Consider the following 24,818-nt stretch of genomic DNA (forward strand, 5'->3'; position numbering starts at 1 on the left):
CAAATTAGCTTTGGACAGGGAAAAGTGCCGAAGAGGAGAGAGAGAAGTACTTCTGTAGGTAGAAAATCTCTTTCAAGTCTCTTTATGAACTAAACTGGGTTGTGAAATATGTAAAGGTGGAGACACTGGTGACCATCCCGTGGCCCTGCCAATCCAACAGGTTCTGTTAACTACTCAGTTTTTGATGATAAAGGAAAAAAAATTGTACAGCATCAATTCAGAATGCCTTTAGTTAAGAGCACACATTTATTGACCGATTACAAGGAAAAGCATGATTATAGCTATTAGTATGTCACAGGGCTATGAGAATATACTTTTTTTAGCGTTAAAGTAGGAGAATGATTAAAACCTACAATTACATGATGGGATATTACAGTGCCTAAAAAACAGACAATATGAAGGACATTTGTTCATATACTTTTAAAGCAATATTCAAAATGTACAATAGGACCACATTTTGTAAAAATAAAGGGATATAAGGACATACATCAAGGTTTTAGTGGTTTCTGAAAAGGTGGGTATTTTGGTTTACCTTTTGCTTATTTTTTCTTCAACGTATTGCTTTTGTAGTAAAAACATTTAAAGAAATGAGATAATGGTATAGGGCTCTCTTTGGATTAAATTAAGTACTAATATAAAAGTTAAAAAAAATAATGTGAACAAGTGCATTTATTTACTTGTCTACTAAAATAGCAGTTGGTTAAAACACAAGTTTAAAAGGCTGAACTCCGGGGCGCCTGGGTGGCTCAGTCGTTGAGCCTCGGCCTTCAGCTCAGGTCATGATCCCAGGGTCCTGGGATCGAGCCCCGCATTGGGCTCCCTGCTTGGTGGGAAGCCTGACTTCTCCCTCTCCCGCTCCCCCTGCTTGTGTTCCCTCTCGCTGTCTCTCTCTCTGTGTCTAATAAATAAATAAAATCTTAAAAAGAAATAAAAATTTAAAAAAAAGGCTGACCTCATATTTAACCAGCAGAGGGCAGTAAGAAGCTGGTACCTGGTGAGGGACCTATCCGAAAACAAGCACTAATAAAGTTCTCCCTCCCACAGCACATACACTAAAATTGGAGCAATGCAGAGAAGATTACCGTGGCCCCTGCACAAGGATGACATACAGACTCGTGAAGCAGCACTAACTACAGCAGGCTCCCCATAGGAAAAGCTTCCCCTCCCACCCTGAAGTAAGATTATTGGGCTTTAGTTTACTACTTCTAGCTGATTTTTTTTTTTTCCCCCTGATATTGCCGAATCCAGGATCCCACGCTGGTGAGGTTGTTTCATTATGTGCCGGGAGGCTGTCAGTAGAGGTGACTGGTTGTTTTATATACAACTAAGACATTGAAACTCTGCAACACATTCCTAGAGAAAAAGGTTTGGGTCCGTAAATGTATGCTTCTGTTAGACTCCTTCTCTTCCTCCCATTGAGATTTGTCTAGAGCTACCTGAAGGCCAGAAGGTTTCAGAGCAGGCCAGTTTTGGAAAATGGGCATAATTTGAAGTGTACCAAGTTAACAGATGTATTTTGGAGATTACAGTCCACACTGTAACTCCGTGGAAGCATTGACTTTGTTCCATGCTGTGTTTCCGGTGCCTTGTATAGTGCTCGGTGTGGTAGGCACTCAGAGATTTTCTGTTGGATAAACAGATTTGACCTGCCTATCTATCTAGTAAGTTAGCTAGTTAATTTGTGGGTTTTCTTCTCAGGCTTAAACTCCCCAGCTTCTTTTGACACTTCAATTTCTCATGTTCCTTTTTTTCTGGCAACAACAGTGAATCTCCCAAGCCGAGCCTCTTTTAGACTAGAATGGTGCCAAGCTGTCTCAGCCTCCCTTCACTCCAGCTCCACTCTAGGGAGCAGGGCAGAGAAATGTATCCTATCACAATATGGGGTACAGAGCTCTAAGAGTCTGAAAAATCATTTTAAAAGCCACTTTGAGACCTGGGAACAGTAAAAAGCACGTGAATTCAGTGAAACTATTTTTACATTGCAATAATTTCTTTTTGAAGCCTATTTATTAAGACACATGCCAACAGCACAGTATTGTACAAGTGATGTGAATTAAACCTTACACAAATGTAGTATTTGTTTTTTTATTTTTCCTTCTCTCAACTGCCCCCAACTAAAATTTACAAATGGATATAAAAATCCTGTTTGTACCTGGTTGGCTTGTTAGTGAAATACTGAGTGAAAGGCCTGTGATATTTCACAGTGCTGCCACCAGATTAAAAGGAACAAAATGCACATAAAGAAAGAAATAAATATGATATTCATAAGGGGAAAATAAAATATTAACATACAAAAGGCTACAAATTAAAAGCCCTGTCTTCGCTTTTGGATTTGATGCTCGAATATACTTCGTGAGTTCCAGGGGTCAGCAGATGTTTTGCTAAGTGGGTGCATGTTGTGTCTTGCTGGGGGGTGCTTACCCACTCGTGGTTTATAAAATGATGCAGTTATGCTGTTATTTCAGGAGGGACTACATGTATAATTTTTAAGAAGAAATAACCTTTTCTACCCCCACCCACAAGCTGCATTTTGGAAGGCAGCTATGCTCACTATACCCCCAAGCCACGCCACCAGCTGCATTTTGATATCCAGTTCAAAATTTTGTATTCTAAATTTCTGTCATGTAAAGAATCTGAAAACTTTACTCTAAAACATGGAAATGATAACATGCATGATGTGAACCATACAGAAGCAGAATTGGGAGTCCTAAATGGAGAGGAATCAATGTATAGTAAATCTTTCAGGTTTTTAAGTAATTGTGATCAAGGCATAAAGATCATCCTTGTTAGGACCTTGATTGTGGCCTAGTGTTGTCATGTGAAGCCGGCTCATTCAAAGCATTCCAGGGAGTGTGGCTGCCATCTGCAGCACTGAGTAATAGAATGCAGGACAGATGTAGATGTGGCTAATGTTCAGTGACAGCCTGAAACTATCGTGTTGGGTGGCAGTAAAAATCAAACAGGTAAGAAATGAGTTGGTCTTCTAGTAAAACCGCTGAGTGCATTTCTCCTATCGTGACTTGAGAACAATGGGCAACGGTTCCTTTAATGAAGCAGAAACCTGCCTGAACAATGAGTCCCAGGACTTTCTAGACATGACAATTTGGAAGTAAGTGTTCAGTTCATTTGTGGAAAATGAAGGTGACGTTTTAAAAGCAAACTTTTATTTCTGGGGCCTGGGGGTTAGAGAAGAAGAGGAAGGAGGGGGAGGAATGGGGAAAAGATACAGAAAATGGGAGAGGGAGTTGTAGGGACCAAGGGCAGACTGCCCCAACATGGGACACTTTGGCATGAAGATTATTTTTGAGTTAAAGGCAATCAAAACCTAGTAGATTCAGGAAATGTTCTTAACTTCCTCCACAATTGTCTAAAAGAATTTATTCATTTTTTAAAAAAGATTTTATTCATTTTAGGGGGGGGGGAGAAAGAGCAAGCATGAGCAGCAATGGGTAGAGTGGAGGGAGATGGAGAAAGAATCTGAAGCAGACTCTGCACTGAGCCCAGGCAGGGTTTGATGTCACGACTGCAAGATCATGACCTGAGCTAAAACCAAGAGTCTGACGGGCAACTGACTGAGCCACCCAGGTGCCCCTAAAAAGAATCTAGATGGAGGACTTGTTCCAGAAAGAGAGCTATCACCACAGATAACTACATTATGATGGGAACTAGATGTAGTAGAGAGCGGGGAGCCTAGCAAGGCCTGTTTGATCAGGGTCCTTGGTGTCCCATTGTTTCTGAGCGGCCCAACAAACATTCATTTACCAAACATTCACTCTTTTTCATCTTCTTGTGAATTGCATTCCATCCCTTTGAAGTCCCAGACCCCTACCCCCTTCTCCTTAGCTCAGAATGACATATATACCTCATTTTGCCTGTCTTTGGAATTTCCATGTCTGTGTGGATTCCCTGTACATATGAAATAAAATTTTATTTTCTCTTGTTAATCTGATTTTGTTTAATTTGATTCTTAGTCCAGCTGAAAGGACCTTGAAGGGCAGAGGAAATTCTTCCTCCTAGACAGAGGGAAAAAGGAGGTAGGGAGACAGACACAGAGAGAGAGAGAGAAGAAGGAGGAGGAGGAGGAGGAGGAGGAAAAGGGGAAGAAGAAGGAGAAGAAGAAAGAGGAGGAGGGGGAAGGAGAAGAGGAAGAAGGGGAGGGGAGAAAGGAAGGCAGGGTGGGAGGGAGAGGGAGAGAAGTGTATGTTTATAATTTATAATTAGTAGAAAGAACTTATTTTATTAATTTACTCCACACATTATTTTCCTCAGTTAAAAAAATGAATATCAACATTTGCCTTTGATTTTGGAAGGTCAGCTGTCACTTAACATTATAAATCATTAGTTGAAACTGCATATAAATGAGTTGCAGATCAGCTGACCAGTTCCACTTTTCTTGCGTTGGCTAGAACTCCGGTAGTTGTTTTCCCTGGTGATCACATTCTCAACTGCAATGGTGTTTTATTGAAATGAAAGTGCTCATAGTCATTCCCAGTCCCCAGACTTGTGCTTGGTGTGTTAAAAATTTTTCTCTGAGCAGCAAAATAAAAAGTTATATCCTACTTGCATAGGTTAACTCCTATCTTCCTCGTAAAGCATTGAAATTTGGAGGTTAACAGCCAGCTTGGATGAAAGAAGCAAACTCTTATTCAAGGAAAAAATACATTTAATAACATTTATATTGCTTTAACTAAACTGGAACACAAATAACCAAGCAAAATCCTCCCAACACACAAATAACATGGAACCAAAACAAAATTGAGTGCGTGGGTATGTAAACTGTGCCTTTTAGCCTTCTAATTCTAAATCTTTGATTATTGTCTTGATACCTTGATAATGAGAGTCAAACAACTGTGCAAAGAAATAACAGACCTTTCTTTTATTCTATCATTTTGTCATTGTAGGAAATCCCCAAATTGCTTCATGTCTCATTTGAGTCCTTTGAAGAGTATCTAACAGGAAGGGGCTCTTACATAATTCTAGGCTCTTAGACTTAATCATTTAGTGAAAAAATTTTTTTTTCTATTATACCTATCGTGATCACCTCCTAAAGTTACCTTATTGCTAAATGATACAAAATTTAGGGAATTTTATTATTCTACACAATGACACAAGTGATATTCTTTAATACTGTCATCTAAAGTAATCATAGCAATTGTGGTAAATTATTTTCTGACAATCAGTAGATACCTTGCCTCTCTTACCATTACTGGTTGTGTTATGTTTTTGAAGTAACGGTGGGCTGACCAAAATGTGACCTTGCTACTTTCTCCCTATATTTCTGGAGAAGTTGCTCTCTCTTGCCCAGAAAGAATTGGGTCTGGAGTTCAGGCCTGAAGCGACAAAATTTTTCCCACTGTAGACTCTACTTGCGGTTAGAATCCAAATTTTTAAGATGAAAGGACCTGAGGAATAGTCTTGTTTGATTCCCTCATTTTCCAGCTGAAAAGACAGAGTCCCAAATCCCAGGACATGCCCCAAGAAGCCTTCGGCTGTGTGAATAAACTGAGAGATTATAGGATTTGTCAGTTTGTTGAAGATTAAAATATTCTGTGCTTAATATACGTAGAAGGATTATATTTGTAAATTGATGTGTGTAAGTGAAAAATATCAGTGATGAGAACCACAAACATACTATGAGTCCATAAACACTTTAGAGCCTGAAAAAAAAGTTAACGATGGCAATTTAGTTGGCTCCCACAAGAGGAATGTACAGATGTGGAAGAGTGTTTATACAAGACTAAAACATACATGCATAAGCTTCCACAGGCCATCCTTTTGCAACGTTCAGCACTTGGAATTTGGCTGTGCAGTATTTTCCTGATCTGCACTTGTTCCATATTATCCAGGCCAACAACATGATACAGAGTAGTGATGTCTCCTGAATTAGAGATCTACAACAGAGACCTTTGTGGGGCCCTCAGTACACAGGTGAACTAATAGGTTCAAAAATGTGTCTTTTTTTTTTTCAAGATTTTTTATTTGTCAGAGAGAGGGAGAGCACAAGCAGGGGGAGCGGCAGACAGAGAAGCAGACTCCCCGCTGAGCAAGGAGCCCGACGTGGGGCTTGATCCCAGGACCCTGGGACCATGACCTGAGCCGAAGGCAGATGCTTAACCAAGTAAGCCACCCAGGTGTCCTGAAAAATGTGTCTTTAAAAAACAAAAGTGAAGATAAGGGGAGCTGCTTGTCCAGAAAACTGATTTGAAGAAAACTTGTCTCAAAGTGAGTACTGAGGATGTGTTTTACAAAAGGTTACACCTAGCGGCTTTGCCTTGCCATTAAACATAAAAAACAAACCTGGAAAAAAAAATATATTAGTCTTAATTTGCAGAAGCAGTTATAAATAACTTTAAAGGAGGAGCATTGCTATCTATGATTGATTGGTAGGAGAATTGGACTTTTATTCTTATTTTATTTTTTTTAAGATTGTATTTATTTAGTTGAGAGAGAGAGAGAGAAAGAGAACACGAGCACCGGGGAGGGGTAGAGCGGTAGAGGGAGAAGCAGACTCCCCGCTGAGCAGGGAGCCTGATGTGGCACTCAATCCCAGGACCTGGGATCATGACCTGAGCCGAAGGCAGATGCTTAACGACTGAGCCACCCAGGTGTCCTGGACTTTTCCTTTTAAAAATGGTCCTGGATTAGGTGTCCATTTTTCTGATATATTGTTGGCAGAATGTTGCTAATGTTTGTAGAGAAGAGCCTACCTCCTAACAATCTCTTTAAATTATGAACAAAACTTGGATTCTTAGCCCAGAATGCAGTTCCTATCCACACAAATCTGGGGAGACAATTGCATTAACACATCAGTGTTAATGGTTTATGGCAATAACAAGATCAAAAGAAAAAATAATTTTTGAAAATATGGAACTCCCTGGTGGGTATGTTTTCAGATTCTAAAAATTAGTGATGAAAAGAAAATTTGTGGGACGTCTGGGTGATTCAGTCGATTAAGCATCTACCTTCGGCTCAAGTCATGATCCCAGGGTCCTGGAATTGAGTCCCACATCAAGCTCCTTGCTCAGTGGGGAGCCTGCTTCTCACTCTGCCTGCCACTCCCCCTGCTTGTGCTCTCTCTCTCTGACACATAAATAAAATCTTTAAAAAAATTTAAAAAAGAAAAGAAAATTTAAAAAGTTTATTTACTTACCTGTCTCTGTAGTTTGGTAAAATTCCAAGATAAAACTGTAATTTTTGTCAACGTTAATTTGTCTTCTACCTACTGTCTTCTGTGTCACTGCTTCTACGTTTGGAATCGTTGAAGAGAAATTAATTTCCTGAGAACACTCTAACTAATATTAAAATTCAACATACATGGTTGTTATTTTTAATGTTTTAAAATGCTTTATTCTGTTTACATTGAAAAAATAGAGAATCAAAATTTAGGTCATGTGGAAGTGATATTTAGAAAAATCAGAACTACCGATTTAATGTTCAGATAAAAACTCCCCAACTTCTCTACAGTAACTTCTATCTAAAACATATTACATTTAAAGTAAGATTATTATGACATTGCCACTTGGAATAAAAGTGGTTTTAATCTGCTGGCTGAGGAAATCTATGAAAGAGCCAGCCTTCTCCAGTTGGTCGGTTTTGTCCTTTGCATGCCTTTGCTAGCCTTTGGAGGGGGATTTCATTACATTCTGCACAGTGAACAGGAGATGGCAGCATGACTTCAGACGTTCGAGAAGAGGCTTCTACTAATCCCTTCTGAAAAGAGAAGGTTGGGAGCCAATGGAGAGCAGAGTTATAGTGGCAGGTGCTACAGTGTGTCTATCAAGCAGGATACATAGGAAACAAATGTGAAATAAAACTGTTTAATGCCTCTGAATGCTGCAGATTTTTACGCATATTTTCCAGGGTAATAGTCCCTTCCTTTGTAAAAATGAAATGGGTCAGATGTTGAGATTTTTATGGGATTTAGAAAGCTGTACAAGCCTTAGAAAGAACTTGGCTCTACAGCTGTGGGATTTTTAATCTCTGGTTTTTTTTGTTTGTTTGTTTTATGGAGAAGTAATTTTCTAAGAACACTAAACACTTATCTTCCTTATTTCTTCTCAAATTTCTAAACAGACTTTAATAATAATGGACAAGGAAGCTGGATCTCAGATCCATAAAAATACATAAATGCACCAGAATTGTCTGTTTTGTGACAATGTCGGTGTAGGAGAAAAGCAATTAGATTGGTAAACCCATGGGCCTCCAGATCTCAAGACCTCAGCTTCTTTTCAGTATTCAGTTTGGTACCTCTCTTGGAGGAGGCAACTTCAAGAAATACAAACATGTAGTGTGCAACCTGGATATGTTTTACTGACATACTTACAATGATATGTATTTGTAAATAAATTTACATATGTTCTTTGTGTAACGAACTTGGAATATTCTTTCTTAGCTTCCCTGCAGGAATTTTAAGCAGCTATTGGAAGAGTACCTGGAGAATCAACATTTATTGGCTTTACGAAAAAAGAGGAGAAAATGAAGGCCTCAGTAGAAAAGGGTTTTTGCTACCTATGGTAGGTCTTTGGTTAGGAAAGAAAAGGTTCAAAGGATCATTTGAAATTGGAGAGTTGCATTCCAGCCTTAACCTTCATTTTAAAATTCTGTATACTTAGGGGCACTTGGGTGGCTCTGTCAGTTAAGTACCTGACTCTTAATTTTGGCTCTGGTCATGATCTCAGGGTCGTGAGATTGAGCCCCTCGCTGGGTCCATGCCGAGTGGGGAGCCTGCTTGGGATTCTCTTTCTCCCTCTCGTTCTGCCCCTCCCCCTGCTAGTACTCTCTATTGCTCCCTCTCTAAAAAAATAAAAAATAAAATTCTATATACTTAGGAGTCTTATTTAGGAGATTTTTCAAAAACTCTACCTTTAATATATGGATTTCTATTGCTCATTTTCACTAACCTTTAATCTCATGTCTGCATAGTCTGCTTCAGGCAATGCTTGTTTTTTTTTTTGTTTCTTTGTTTTTAGAAAGCAACCCTCCACAATTGCATAAATTGGGATTGTTTCACTAAACAGAAAACTTTATTAATATGCTAATTCTCTTTCCATTAAAATCCGAGGTTAACAAGTACATAAATGTAGCATATATAGGTTGACTAGAGAGTCAAAGGTGAACTTGAAATTGAATCTACCACTTGGCTTATCTCACTGAGAGGGTTACTCTATCAGAAATAATGGCTTGAGTGTGAATAAATGAAAACCATAGATGTTTAATCATAACTCAGTAAGAGGTTTATCCTTGCCTCCATATGTAACGGGAAGGGAGTAGTTAACCTTAAAACCTATACCACCTTTCTTTTTCAGTGTCCGGTGTCTCCTCATTAAGTAACTGTGAACAAAGATACTGCTAATTTCCATCCTTTTTGACATACTAAGGACTTCAAAATGAGACTTGACAGAGGTTTTTGGTGTATTGGTAGGGACCACTGGGCATCAGACTGAATAGTAGAAGTTGATAATGGTGTTCATAACCAATTTGAAAATGAGAATTCAAGGGAACACAATGACCTCCAGTGTGTGTGTGTGTGTGTGTGTGTGTGTGTGTGTGTGTGTTCAAGTACTAGTTATTTCAGCCCACGCTGGCTTGGGTGTGAATCCTGGCTTTGCTTATTAGTTATTGTGAGACCCTAGAGAAGTCATTTAGCTTGTATAAACCCCAATTCTTTTTCTCTAAACGAGGAATACTAATAATATCTTATAACTTTTTTAAAATGAAAATTAACTGAGGTAATATGTGTGAAGTGCTTAGCCCAGTGTTCAGAACATAAATGGTGGTGGTTAGTATTATGATGATACAGAATTATCACAGCAAATTTTATACACACACACACACACACACACACACACACACACACACACTACAATTAGATTACTTTTTTCTTTGCAAAGCCCTAGGCTATATAAAGATAGTTTTAAAATGGGTTAAAAACTTGGATATCCCTTAAGGAATAAGTTTATAACTTTTAGTTACACAGTGCTTGAGACTATATTTGTGTAACCTTCTCAGAAAAGTTTTATAAATAGCTTTCGAAGGCCATGGACTTTATTAGGGTCCCAGTCCTAAGGGGTTCATAGAAGCTGGTCTAAAGATTATTTAGAAAGATTATAGAAAACTGTTGTACCCAGTGGGAGTTTATGTCTGTTCAGATTCCCGCTCTTGACTTCAGCTCTCAACTCTGGCTTTGTGCCTCCATAGATAGCATGCATGTTAAGAGTATTGTTTGTGGCTTTATGGAGCCATTACTCTGAACAGCATTTGTCAAACAGGACATTCATTTCTGCATACTACTTAACATACTGGATGTTTAACACAATGTGTTACTCTTTATTGGTGTAGAACTTGTTTTTGTTACCTAGGGAACAAAACAAATTTAAATATTTCTAAAATCTAAGCCTCCTGCCTTTAAATCTCTTTGACGTTGGGTCTTTTGTGTTTTCTTTCAAGGACAGTTTAGGTTTTTGAACAATGAGGTCAGATAATCTTGTCCCTTATCCTACTTTCTTCTCCCCCTGTCTTCTCTTACCTGCTCTGAACCTTTATTTGCACCACCCACACTAGCTTATACTTTCATACTTGATTAAGACTTTCTTGAAGGTAGGAAGCATTCTTCTTATATGCTTTCCCCAATGCCTAATGTGATGTTTTGTTTAAAAGGTACTTGAAAGGGAGCCTAGGTGGCTCAGTCGTTAAGCGTCTGCCTTCGGCTCAGGTCATGATCCCAGGGTCCTGGGATCGAGCCCCGCATCGGGCTCCCTGCTCAGCGGGAAGCCTGCTTCTCCCTCTCCCACTCCCCCTGCTTGTGTTCCGTCTCTTGCTGTGTCTCTCTCTGTCAAATAAATAAATAAAATCTTCAAAAAAAAATAAAAGGTACTTGAAAAATGAGCACATGAATATGAACTGTGGTCATACTTTGTATATTGGGGGTATCACTGCCAAACATGACTACGCTAAATTAATGGAGGCTCTTCATTCTAGAAAGATGACAGTTGAATTCCATGACAGGAGTCATTTATGGTACAGACTGAACAAACCCACTCTTTCTTTTTTTTTTTTTAATAATTGTCAGAGAGGGAGAGAGAGAGAGCACAAGCAGGGGGTGCAGCAGGCCGAAGGAGAAGTAGACTCCCCGCTGAGCAAGGAGCCTGATGTGGGGCTCGATCCCAGGACCCTGGGATCATGACCTGAGCCAAAGGCAGATGCTTAACCGACTGAGCCACTCAGGCATCCCTAAACAAACACGTTCTTTTCAGCATTATAATTTAGGCTGATCTATGAAAGAGTTACATAAAACAGAAAGCTACTTTACATACTGAGTAGACACCATGTTATTTCAAGTGTGATATGGGCTGAAAAGAGTAGGCTTTGACAATAGGACAGTACTTACGCTCTCAGGAGCTGTAAAGAATGGAATGGATCACAGTTATAATTTTATAATTATTATTTTTTAATTTTCTTTTTTTCTTTATTATGTTCAGTTAGCCAACATACTAGTTTTAGCCATCATTAGTTTTTGATGTAGTGTTCAACAGTTCATTAGCTGTGTATAACACCCAGTGCTCATGTTTTGTCCTGGTCCCCGCACCCTTCATCTTCCTCACATACCAAAGCCCACCCCTGGTTATTACAATACTGTTAATTCAATACTGGTCGGTACAATACGAGTGAACCTGGTCCATTCCTACACCACACAGCTGAACACCATTGCAGGAAAGCACGCAACCAAACCAACTGGGTTTATGTTGCAGGCTGGCAGTTAGAAATTGTGGTGGCAAGTGGACATTCCTCTCTGATTATTTCTGTTTTCTCTCAATGAAATAAAGGAAGGTCACCAGCCAGAATCAAGGTGAGGGAGGAGGTGATGGAAATTTGAGGTGAGAGGAGACATCCAGGAGAGGGAGTGAATGGGCAAAATATATGATCCCACATCCCCTCTAGCTACTGTCCCCACTTCTCAATTCCCATTCAGAGCAAAACTATCCAAAGGATTTTCTATTATCCCTGTTTTCACTTCTCCTTCCAGTTCATCTCGAAACCACTCCAATCAGTATCCACTAAAAATTCCCCTGAAACCTCTCTTCTTAGGGTCACCAGGGAATTACATGTTAAATATAATGTTCACTCCTCAGTCCTTTTCTTTTTTTTTTTTTTTTTAAGATTTTATTTATTTGACAGAGAGGGCTCAAGCAGGGTGAGTTGCAGGCAGAGTGAGAGGGAGAAGCAGGGTCCCCACTGAGCAGGGAGCCCAATGTGGGGCTCGATCCCAGGACCCTGGGATCATGACCTGAGCTGAAGGCAGGTGCTTAACCAACTGAGCCACCCAGGCGCCCCTCAGTCCTTGACTTCTGGGTAACATCTGAGAGTGGATCACTCCCTCCTCTGTGAAACACTTCTTTTACTTGTCTTCTGTTTTTGGTTGCTTTATTGACTTCTTCTTGGTCTACATTACCAATTCTTCATTCTGTCTCTGACCTCAATATTGGAGAACAGAGGTTTCATTCTGTAGATCCCTTCTCTATCCACACTTACTGTCTTGGTGGTCTCATCCATATTTTTATGGAGGGCTTCTCATTTATATCTTTTTAACAGACCTTTCTCCTGAACTCCAAATAGCTTATACCTGACTGCTCACTTGATATCTCTGCTTGGATGTCTAACAGTCTTCTCTAACCAAGCTTCTCATCTTTCCTCAAAAAACTCCCTCTGCTCCTGATTCCTCCCCATTGTAGTAAATCACAACTCTGCCCTCTTAATTGCTCAGGCCAAAAACTTGGGAGTCATCTCTTTCTCTTATACTCCATATTCACTTCTGTCAGCCACTCCTGTTGTTTTTACCTTCAAGATATAGTCAACATGAGGTGATCTCTTACCACCTTCATTGCTTCCATTCTGGGCCATGTCAATATTATGTCCCACCTGGATAGCTGCAGTCGCCTTCTAACCAGGGTCGCTGTTTCTACCCTTGACCCCAACAGTCTATTCTCCCCAACAGTAGCCACAGCGAGCCTTTGAAAACTTACATTAGATCATCTTACTCAGAGTAAAAGCCAGTCCTTAAAAGCATACAAGGCCCTACATTGACTCCTTTATCTCTATGATCTTTCTCCCCCCACCCCTTTTTTTCTCTCATTCACTTCACTTTAGTCACACCAAGGAGAGGCGCCAGCAGGGTGGGAAGGGGGTAAGGCTGGCGTGTTCATACTGGGGCTCCATGTTGGTTCACCCCTGTCCTATAGGACAATAGGTTTGTCCCTACTCTCTCCAGGGGTAGTGACAGCTTTCTGCTCTTGCTAGTCTTAGGATCCTATCTCATTCCTTACTGTTTCTCCAAATGTGCTTACTTTTTAAATAAATAATCTCTTTATTAAACTCTGCTCAAACAATCTGAGTATGCCGTTTATTTCCCACGGGGACCTGGACTGATGTAAGAACACAGGATATTCTAACAATAATTTTAGGGAGCTAAAGAGGACTGGGGAGATTACAGACTGTTCTGTGGAGTTTGTGCACAGACACAAAACATCTGAGGAGACTGAGGTTCGATGCAAAACACCCAGAACACTGACACTGACTGACACTAGACATTTGTGAATAGAGGATAGAGTAGACTGATATCAACTGGTCCAAGTCCATGCGCATTATCACAAAGACAGGAAAATGAATTAGGATATGTTCTGAAGAAGTTTACAGACTGATGATGCCCTTTCCTCAATATTAAGCTCCAGCTAAGCAAAAGTTCACAGAAAGGTGATGGTAATAGCTCACTTTTTCTATTTCCTTGACATCTACACCCTCTAGCCTTAATGTCTCCTTCATTGTTACATTTATTTAGCATGTCCTGTAATTCTTGCATGCTGATTTGTAAAACAAGATTAACAAACAGGCCATCACCAGTTCACCTGTGTCAAAATAGCTGTAAAGGGAAAGACATCTGTGGAGGATAAGAGAGAGGGCATGTAGGTGGCCAGAGGAACCCCAAATAGAAGGAAAAAAACCTGAGACGATGCAGAATTTGGGAAACAATTTATATACCAATGCTACAATGGTAGAGGGACTTTCAGGAGAAAATGTGATGTTCATCTGTCTCAGAGACAGCAGTGACTAGGCTCTCAAGGGATCAATAGGCACAATTTTTCCTATGTGTGTGCACTGATGTGTAGTTGTATTTGTGAGTATGAATTGAAAATAAAGAACAGGTTACTTTTTTTATTATCTTAACTCAGTGCAGCATCTAACAGAGGGCTTTGTATATTGAAAATGCAATCATTAGTTAAATAACTAAGTAAATGTTAATCTACTGAGAAATGAGCACAAACCATGAGCATGTTACTACATTAACACTTTTCTTCTTAGTATAATGTTTGCTCATTGAACTGATTATTGTTTTGATTGGAACTTATTGACTTGCCAATTAATAGCCAGTTATTAAACCTATCAAAGAAATAAATACACAGAATATCTGTTCATTTGGCTAAAAGTTAATTGCTGTGATTTCGAACACCTTTTGGATCTCTGCCTAAGGGGTTTACAGAAAAATCTATTAATTTTTAAATCATTAACATACAGCCATTGTGACTTGTCTGTGTGAATATGGATACTCAATGTTCATGTTGTCAAATTACTGCTCATTTCTAGTTTAGATCCCGAGTTGCCTTTTTAAAATGCTGCTTTTACCTGGCAAAAGTATAGTCAATCTAACAGAGCAGTGAACACCCAATGTGCCTCCTGGATGAATGAGTAAAAGATGTGTCCCCAGATGGAGATCACACCCAACATCTTTTTGTATTTATGAATCTACATATTAAAGAATTCAAGTTTTTAAATGGAATTATTACAGTTTTATCAATGCTCTATACCTGCCTCAAAAGCTAATTTTGTGCCATCCGAGTCATTAGGTAGGAGGAAAATGAGAAAATGTATTTCATATGTTAGATTTAAATACATTTAAATTTTGGTGCAGCTTTAGGCTGAGATGAAACACTGGGCTCCTGTAGAACTTTTTTATATTTTGTATAATAAAAGTCTGTAACCTGATACATCACATATCTCCATTAACCTCTGACATTGAATTTGTTCTATTCTGATTGTTTTTTCATTGATACAAGTGTTTGGTGAGGAATTAAGGAGCTTTCCTTCACAAATATTTTGTTTGATTTACAGCATTTGGGGCTATGATATTCCTGGTTAGAATACTTTACTGTTGAAATCCTTAAAAAAAAACAAACATTAGTTGAATTCCCAAAGGATAATGTGCATCAGTTCTATGTTAAGCTCTTTGTTCGGACTTATTATTTCAGCCTCCAAAATGTGTTTTCACTAACATAATAGCGTGATAAATGCAAAAAGTGTGTGCACAGCTTAAAACATTTGGAAATGCTTCTACAAGTTGCTTTATACTGGGCAGTTTACTTTTTCTATAAAGGCATCTCTATTCCATACTCCACTGTCCCACAGGTTTCTGAAATGTTAACATGGACTCCGTAGGAATTCTATTTTTGGACTTAAGAAAAAAACAGTTGCATGGTAGACAGTTTTCACTCTTGTCTAGTTGAGCACTTTCTCCTTTCTTCCTTCTTTTGTACATGGACATCAGTTTCATTTGTTTCCCTTTGAATATTTATGTGCCCTCCCTTGATTTACAGGACATAAAGCTTCCAAGAACCAGAGTTAGGTGTCATATTCATCCTGTATTTTCTTTTCTTTCTTTCTTTTTTAAAATATTTATTTATTTGAGAGAAAGAGAGAGGAGGGGGAGGGGCAAAGGGAGAGGAGAGAGAGAATCTTAAGTTGACTCCCCTCTGAGCACGAGCCCACATGGGGCTCGATTCCACAACCCTGAGTTCATGACCTGAGCCAAAATCAAGAATCAGACACTCAACCGACTGAGGCACCCAAGTGCCCCGTCCTGTATTTTTCATGCTGTTCCATTTTCTTTTTTGAACCTTCCTAATCACCTCTTTTCCTCAAGCACTCTAATTGTGAGCCATCAAAATAGAGTACCATCTTCAAGATGGCTCACATTATTAAGACAGTTTCTCCCTTTATACTCTGTATCTGCTCTTCCCGATATGGCAGCCAGTAGCCATGTTTGGCTGTGGAAACTCGCACTGGGGTCAGTCCAAATGGTGTTGTGCTCTTAGTGTAGAACACACACTGGACTTCACTTAGTAGAAATAAAAAGGATGTAAAACATCTTGTTAATTTTTATATTGATTACATGTTGGAATGGTAATATCTGGGGCTTATTGACTTAAAATGTTTTAAGTGTTTAAATCTTTTAAGAGATTTAAAAGTATTATTTTTTTTTCTTTTTTTAATGAGGTTACTAGAAAATTCATTTTAAAATGTGACTACTGGGACACCTGGGTGGCTCAGTCTGTCATGATCCCGGGGTCCTGGGATTGGGCTCCCTGCTCAGCGGGGAGTCTGCTTCTCCCTCTGCCTCTGCCCCTCCCCCCACTCTTGTGCACTCGCTCTCTCTCTCTCTCTCTCTCTCTCAAATGAATAAGTAAAATCTTTAAAAAACAATCTGGCCACCAGAAAATGTGACTCACATTTGTGTCATGCATTATATATAGATTAGACAGTACTGCTCAACATCAATTTTTCTCAAATGTGGTTGCCCATCAGAAGCATCTAGGAAACTTTAAAAATCCCCACAGTTTCTTGGGTCTTAGCCCAGACTTAACTAAATCTGAATACTGGACATGGGTCTTAAGACTGTGTTCTCTTAGACAACTCTCTGGATAATTTTGAGGCTGCCAGTTAGTAGAGAGGCATTTGAGAACTTCTATATGCCACACTTTTTGGTCCTGGGTCTCCTGTACTACAGGAAATGTTCTTTTATGCAACTGGCTGTGGTTGTGGATAAATCACAAAAGCAAGTCCTTACCTGCTTCCCTTAACTTGTCTAGAAACCTCCAAGAAGGGGCTTAATGAGTTAGGGTATTTTCATAATGCTATAGAAACTCTTTTATCTGATTCAGATGGGACCAGCAATAGTAATTTACTTTTCTTTTTAGACTTTTTTTTTTAAAGAGTAGTTTTAGGTTCACAACAGAATTGAGAGGAAAATACAGAGATTTCCCCATATGTGCCCCCCACACATGCGTAGCCTCCCTGCTATCAGCATCCTCCCCTAGAGTGGGACCTTTGTTAGAACTGATGTACCTATCACATGTGACACATCATCATAATCCAGGTGCACAGTTTACTTTAGGGTTCACTTTTGGTGTTGTATTTTTTTCTTTTTAAAACACCATTTAAAGGGGAGGGGGAATGATCTGTTCGTATATCAAACATTTTATTTGAATTGGAAAAATATATGCACAAACTCCAATATCAATCTTTTGATGTAGGGCCAGAGTGTTTTCTTGATATACTGGTCTGTGCATTAGAGCTGTCTAGTATCTTTTTTCCCCATAAACAAGATCTAAAATGCCTCCTTTACAATTTTCACGTCCATTTCTTTAAAATGTAGAATGATCTTAAATATACTTATGAGGCAATCTATGTGCAGTGCTGTCTAGCTTATTGTGATTTTATTCATAATCTTCTGTAGTGTTGTCACTTAATTTGGCAGATGTTATTTTTCCATCTGTTGTTCCAAAGCATTTAACTTCGTTTCCACAGAGATAACAGCTCTGTGTTCTTGCTCTTATGTTTCATACGTTTACATACTATTTATTAAATACTAAATGCCAATAACAATTACAACTGTCACAGTCGGGTTTGGGAATAAATCAATTTGACTTATGTTAGCATAAACCTCAAGTGGCTGGAGCAGGCCTTCTCAGGCATCATCTGCTGTTGACAACATTTAGAAGGCCATGGGCATCAGTCTGTATGCTTAACAGAAGGAATGGGTAGCATGGTGAATTAATCTGGTAAATTGAAGGTCATTAAGAGAAGCTCTACTATAAAACATAATATAACAATAGTAATATTAACTGATATTTATTGAACACTTACTATGTGCCAGCCATAGCTACTTTATGCTTGGTACCTCTCATTTGATTCACAAACATCCTTTGAGGCATGATTTATAATTAGCTTCATTTTACACGTGAGGAAATTGAAGCTTCCCGAGGTGAAGTCAGTTAAGGTCACTCAACTTTAAGTTTGGAGATAAAATTCAAACCCAAGTCAGTCTGATGGAAGAATCCAGGACTGACTTTTAGCTTCGAAAGCTTAACCTTGACAAGAGGGTTCATGCTGTCCCTTGCTGGAAACCTCACTTGGCCTGACATTGATCTATGGGACTGGGTCGAGGGCAGACATTCTGCAAAGCAAGCAATCACCATAACAAATAACTTGCATGTGTGTCCTCGATCACAGGACAACTCTATAAACCTTTTTAGAATAGGACGAAGCATCGTGTAATTAACATATCTAATGTCTTAAACCAATGAATAGATCAGGTATTTTGAAGCAAACTTTGCTGAGAATACTCTTTGAGCCAGAGCCCAGGCTTCAAGGAGATAAATAAATTCTGATCTTCATTTCTGGACACGCTATCATGGGATCCTGAAACCAGGTATTTATCATGCTGTCTCCTCTGTGGCGCTGTTCCTTGGTGTGATGAATGCGGCTTCCTGAAAAGGCTGCTTTACACCAGCCTTGAGGCAGAGACCTTTTAGCTCAAAGAAAAATAAATTGGCTTCAGGAAAAAAAAAAAAAAATCACTGTCAACCTTTTAATCCTTCGTTTTCCATCTTCTTTTTCCTGACTCTGGTATCATGCATAGTTCAGTCTTCAGGGATCCATTGTTCATTTCTAAAAGAGCATAGAGTGACCCAGATGTGTACGTTGAGTGCCTTTTATATGCTTTGTCACACCCATATTTATATGTGATAATTAATCACCCAAGGATCAATCACCTAAAATACTGCCCCAGGCTATCTCTGACCCACCATAATCTTCCTCCCGCAGGAAAGCGGGTGGGTTGCTTTGCCAAAGTGGCATTTGGTCATAAAATATTTCTCCCAAGAAGTTTTCTAGTGAGCTATTAGTAGAAATTTACACCTCTTTTCTTGTCTTTGCATGTGAACAATGGCATTTACTTACTTTGAAGTATAATTATGTTCAAAGAAGTCATTCTATTTATTTAGTGGTTCTAGATTTTCCAAGGCTTTGCTTTCAAACCTGCCATAGTGGAACCATTTTTTTGGAAATGATTATTTTGATCTGACTGTAAAACAAAACAAAACTTATAGCTTCCCTTTTTTGATTAGTAAGAACAATCAAAATTATTCTGTGAAGTTTTCAATTCATAGAAACTTGCTGCCAGGGAAGTGAGCAACTTTGGTAGAGGCTGCAACTCAACGGGACGTCGATTGGCTGTGCGGTGTGTCATTTGTAATTAGAGCTGTCTGGCTGCCAGGAAAGAAGTAACTGCCATGTGTAGGTCCAAAGAGGACAGGAATACTGAAATTTCTTTGATTTGAGGCTGTCTCTCAGTGTCTGGGAAACAATATTAAATGTGAGTGTCATTTCACTTCAAAAAAGTTAGCTTTATGGTGAAATCGGCTTCTTGATGAGAAGAGTAGTCTTTTTTTTGCTAGAAGGTCTGCATTTTGGGATTGGAAATCAAATTGAATATCATGAGTGGATGGGAACCTTGAATATGCTTTTATAGGTGGACAAATTCAAATAATTTGCAGAGGCCACTGGCATGTGGATCATGGCTCACATGTGCCTTTTCAAATAAACACTGTTTCTGTAGTAGACGAATGGTTCTCAAACTGTGCTCCCCAGGGCAGCAGCAGCAGTGGTGTCACCTTCATCTAAGGGAGGAAAATTCTCAATCCCCACCCTGATCCTAAAACAAAACCTCTGGGGGTGGGGTCCTGCAATCTGGGTTTAAACAATCCTTCCAGGTGATTCTGTACGCTGATGTTTGAGAATCACTGCTGTACACAATTATTTTGGTTGGAAGGAAATTTTGGCACCATCTCTCCAAACTCATCACTTAATATACAAAGATTTGAGGCTCAGAGAAGTTCTGTGATTCAACTAAGGTGTTAGTTTGTTCCAGGTTGCAAGGAACAAAGTCAAACAATGAACATTAGGTCATGGAAAGTTATTATAGGGATTTGTAGCGTATCAACGATATTGGGTCTTAGAGTCTGTCAGTACGTGGACTCAGGAGTCTCTCTTTCACTACTTCTGTTATTTCTAATACTTCTGACAAATGACTTCTTCTCTCCCTTTCCCTCACAGCGTCTACTTGCTTACGCCTTTTATTGCCTCCCTGCTTTTACTTAGTGCTTTTTCTCTCCATTAGCAGTTTTGTTTTGTCTTCTTTTTCAGTCTCTGCACCCATCCACAGCTTGTATCGCACTCTGTGTCTTACTATATAAAGTCCCTAAGAGAGAGGATCTGGTATAAAATATGGAGTTCCACTGCTAGGTGGGACTCTAACGCCTACATCTCATGCACTCATTCACTCATCTCATTCACTCATTCACTCATCTCATTTACTCATTCACTCAACAGCGATGTATTGGGCCTTTAGGTCTTTTATTATTCTAGGCTTTAGGGACACAGTGAAGAAGATAAAATATTTAGATATCCATGGCTCTTAAATCCTAGTTGGGAAGGTGGAGAGAAAATAGACAAGGAATACATATTTATAGGTCCACAATCTCTTATCTATGATTCTGAAATTCACAAAGCTCTTTGAACTGAAAGGTATTTTCTAACTCAGTTGGCAGCAAAACCTGACCTGACTTGAACTTAACTGGCAGCAAAACCTGACCTGGAGAAAGGTGAAGCTATTTGTATCTTTGTTTATGGCTCTTCACATGAATCCCCTTGCACAGCATTGAAGAAATATTAATGTTTGATTACAGGGAGCTGTCACAGACCCTAATGGGAGTATGCCATAAAGTCTTTATAAAAATGTTTTTAAAAGTTGAATTCTGAAACACAACTAGTCCTAAGGGTTTTGGATAGGGTTGTAGACTTGTAATAAGGATTGCTAGGTCCTATGAGAAAAAACTCTCCAAGGTAAGAGGATAGAGAAAATGGAAAATGCTATATAGATCCTAAACATTGATGATTGCTATGGTTCATCTCAGCATGCATCCAACTTCGTGAGCAGCCACTAACACGTGGGGATGAGAAAATGTGATCACCAGGAGAAGATAGAAGGACTATTGCAAATAAATCATTCAAAAATCATAATTTATAAACTTCTCATCCACTCTCACCAAGCAATTCCTTAAATATATTAAATTATTAAATATTAAGTCAGTTATAAAATCTTATTAAAATTATGGCCTGATGTAGGAGGACATCAATGCTCTTAAGGCATGTAGAATCCAACGAGATGGATTTAAACCATGTTCTTCTATAATAAGGACATAAATATATGTTTAGAAAATAACAACTAAATGGATTAATTAGTGACATGGTGAAGAGAGAAGGAAGAGAAAGGGAATCTGAAAGATTTCCTTTGTGTGTATATGTGTGTGGTTTGACCTACACAAATTTATGGCCTTTTTATACAAGAATGACATATGGAAATTCTCTATGCAACCTTTGTGATAGCATGCCTTGTCAACTTCAAATTCTGTGCCACTGTTGATATTTAAATTTTTTCTTATGTTACACTGCATGTAATATAGTCTTCACCTGCTAGAAAATATTACTGTTAGGCTGTTGTCATGTTTGAAAAATATAAGTGGTGTCTGACTCTGTTAGCTGACTCTAATTGCCTTATTATTTTATCTTAAGTGTATAATTTGTAACAATACTTAGTGTACACTGACTGAACTGTGTCATAAACCCAGAATAAACTAAATGAATATCAAAGACTGGATATGCATCTTGACATATACTGGATTTACATTTTTAAGTGAATTCTGGCCTTTTGATCTCCAAAATTTTTAAATAAGAAGTTATGTTTGGCAAAGAATCATACATTGAGATCTACAAAATCAGTGTTGGGTGAAAAGTTTAAGAGTCATTCCATCAGCCCTGTTGGCACATGATCACACGGTCTCTGTCTGCAGGCGCACAGTTATACTCAGCCACCTCTATTTCTTTTTACGGCTTCATTTTTGCTCTATGTGGAGTAAAATATTAGCAAGTGCTGATTGTGTTTTGTGAAATTATAGAGACTCGTCTCCTCTCCCAATCTTTGACATTTACTATCAAAATCTCCTTGCGTCTTTTCTTTCCCAAGTTGTTACAACAGTCCGTTTTGACAAATTCCTTCATAGTTCAGGTTTCTAAACGAAATGGTCTCCAGCAGACACTGTCTTATTTTGTATGGTCCATTTGAAAATGTAACACCCAGATACAGTCACGGTAATCTAGCAGTGTTCTGACCAATAGAGAATATAACGACAATAAGTTTCCTATATCTGCAACCACACTGTTACTGTTGTCATCTTTCTGGTATCTCTGGCACTTTGCTGGGGCTACTTACTCTGGATCTTAGATTTTTATAGACGGTCCTTCATTCATGGTTGGTTGTATAAGTGATACCCAGAAACAGCCTATTGACTAGAACATTCATAGGTCGAGGTGAAGGCTACACATGGGAATAGTTCCAGATTACTAGAAAAACTCTGATTACATTACCTGAAGTTTTAAAAGCAGAGTTTTCATTTTGTTTTGACTTTTGAGGGATAAGGCAATTGTTAAGCCTACTGTTAACAATATTCTCATGACTTTGTGCCTTACATTTACTGATTTCAGAAAATGTCAGTGGGGATTCATGTTCAAGATATGGAGCCCTGAAGTAACAAGTAATAGCTTTAAGTAGTGTTGGTGTATATAAACTTTGTGGAGAAACAAACAAACACACTTTATCTTGGTATTTATATTCTAGAATTGACCATAAGGATGTTAGAGGTTCTTTTTTTTTTTTTTTTTTGCTTTTGTGGTTAGAAGAATGAGTTACAGTCTTGATTACAGATCTTCATTGCAGACCTTCAGCTTATGAGGTTAGGGGAGTGATTTATAATGTTGACTATAGGTCAGATTGTCTTTGAGAAAGCTGTGCTTTCAACACCATGGGATTAAAAGAGAAAACCGAAAGGAAAATCACTATATTAAAAACAACCCTCCTCCCCGCTCCTACTCCCAACCCCCACTCTCCCCAATATCCTGGTTTATAAACCAGCGTAAAATTGATGCTGGTGACTGATTGTCTTTGCCTCCATGTGTCGGCTTCCTTACTGTTTTACTTTTCCCCAGCTTCCCTGTCTGTGCTCATTACTTTCACTCACTCCAGTTCTATCAGGATTATGAAACTGGTTGAGTCTTGCTTTGTGGTCTCTTTGAAAGGAAACTCATAGCTACAGCCAAAGACAATGGAGGAAATTTCTCTTTCCTGGTTTTAGCATCATATTGCTAAGGGAGTTACACTGTGTCATGAAAAATTGGTTGATTACCAGATTTCCAAGACCTCACTCATGGATGTAACCCTTATAAAATATAAATAAAGGCAACAATCCAAGAAAGCCATACTAAACTTCCCAAAGGGAATTGTATTTTCAAGATAGTAAATTTTTAAATGTATTGTGTATGATCCTTTTAAATGTTATAACTGATTTCCTGATTGTAGAGAGTGAAGTGGACAAAAACACACAAGCAAAAATATAGAAAATAATAGTTTTTGAAAAACTGCCATTTAAGTTTCCGCACTGGATACTTAAAATGCATATTGCCTATTTTTTTTTCATGAATTAGTTAAGCACTTATTTTAGATCTTAAGTGGTCTTACATTTTGTCTTTTATTCCAACCTCTTCCCTCATTCTAGAGTTTTCACATTGACAAAAATTTTCTTAATTGCATCTCTATCCAACACAGATAACTTAGAAATTAGGAATTCTGATTCATTTGTTATCTTAATAGAACAAAGTTACTAACATAAATGTGTGATAATATTTTCCATAAAGAAAATTTTATGGAAAAAATATTTTCCATAAAAAAATATTTATTCTCTTAGAAAAAAAAATTATTGACAATGATAAACTGCCCAGACTTTATTCTTATAGTGGGTAATATAATCGGAATGTCTTTGGGGAGTCAATTCATTAATAAATGTAAAATATTTCATTGGAGGAGTGTAATTATTGACAAATTATAAGTCTTCAAATGTGCCCCCCTGCACAGATAGACTAAAGTTCCACTGAACTTCCCTAATGATGCTGTAAACGAGAAAGGCAAAAGTTGAATGGTTTATCAATGTCAGCAACCCTCTAGCTGGATGAAACTTAAGTCACGTAAGCACTCCTTGAATGTATATGTTTTTCATTATAATAATTTGCTTTTTAAAAGGCATATTCATATTAAATGTATATGTGAAGTAGAGTTGTCTTCTGAAAAGGGATAACCAAATACTGAAGTGTAGGCCAGGGAAAATTTTAAGACATCGACTCCAGTTGATAGAGGACATTACAGGAATGGCCAATCACCAGAAAACCAAAGTGACATTTGGGATTAGCATTGACTATCCTTCCAACCAGTTTTTAGTTTCTCCGGCTCATTGGATAACAGTGAAAGTTTTTGATTTAAAGCAAAGATAGAAAATCTGTGGTAATTCAGACATGGACTACATTTCAGCTATCTTTGCTCTATGAACAACTAACTGATTAAAAACATTGAACAGGATTATAATGGAAATGTGTATTTTAGAATCAGGCTAAAATTCTTGTAGCTATCTAAGTGACTCCAGATAGCTACTTAAAAGTCTTCCCCAGTTTTTTCATTCATCGAACTCTACACTTTCTCTCTTAGCTCTGAAAGCAATACAACTTTCTTTCTTTCTTTCTTTCTTTCTTTCTTTCTTTCTTTCTTTCTT

At 38.4% G+C, this 24,818-nt stretch overlaps 1 long non-coding RNA gene and 1 other non-coding gene across 2 annotated transcripts; both read left to right on the top strand.

Annotated features, from left to right (window-relative positions):
* The first annotated feature begins 929 nt into the window (after positions 1-929).
* On the top strand, positions 930-21,789 carry LOC141372990 (uncharacterized). Its single transcript, XR_012378572.1, has 4 exons — positions 930-1,175; positions 5,971-6,222; positions 8,393-8,513; positions 20,708-21,789. It is a non-coding gene; the product is annotated as an uncharacterized lncRNA (long non-coding RNA).
* Positions 1,029-1,135, top strand: LOC112819455 (U6 spliceosomal RNA). The gene has a single exon (XR_003206852.1). It is a non-coding gene; the product is annotated as a U6 spliceosomal RNA (small nuclear RNA).
* Positions 21,790-24,818: the final 3,029 nt, after the last annotated feature.

The sequence above is a fragment of the Callorhinus ursinus genome, unplaced genomic scaffold, assembly GCF_003265705.2.
Source record: "Callorhinus ursinus isolate GAN/ISIS: 27379988/994484 unplaced genomic scaffold, GSC_fseal_2.0 scaffold6, whole genome shotgun sequence".
NCBI classification, from domain to species: Eukaryota; Metazoa; Chordata; class Mammalia; order Carnivora; family Otariidae; genus Callorhinus; species Callorhinus ursinus.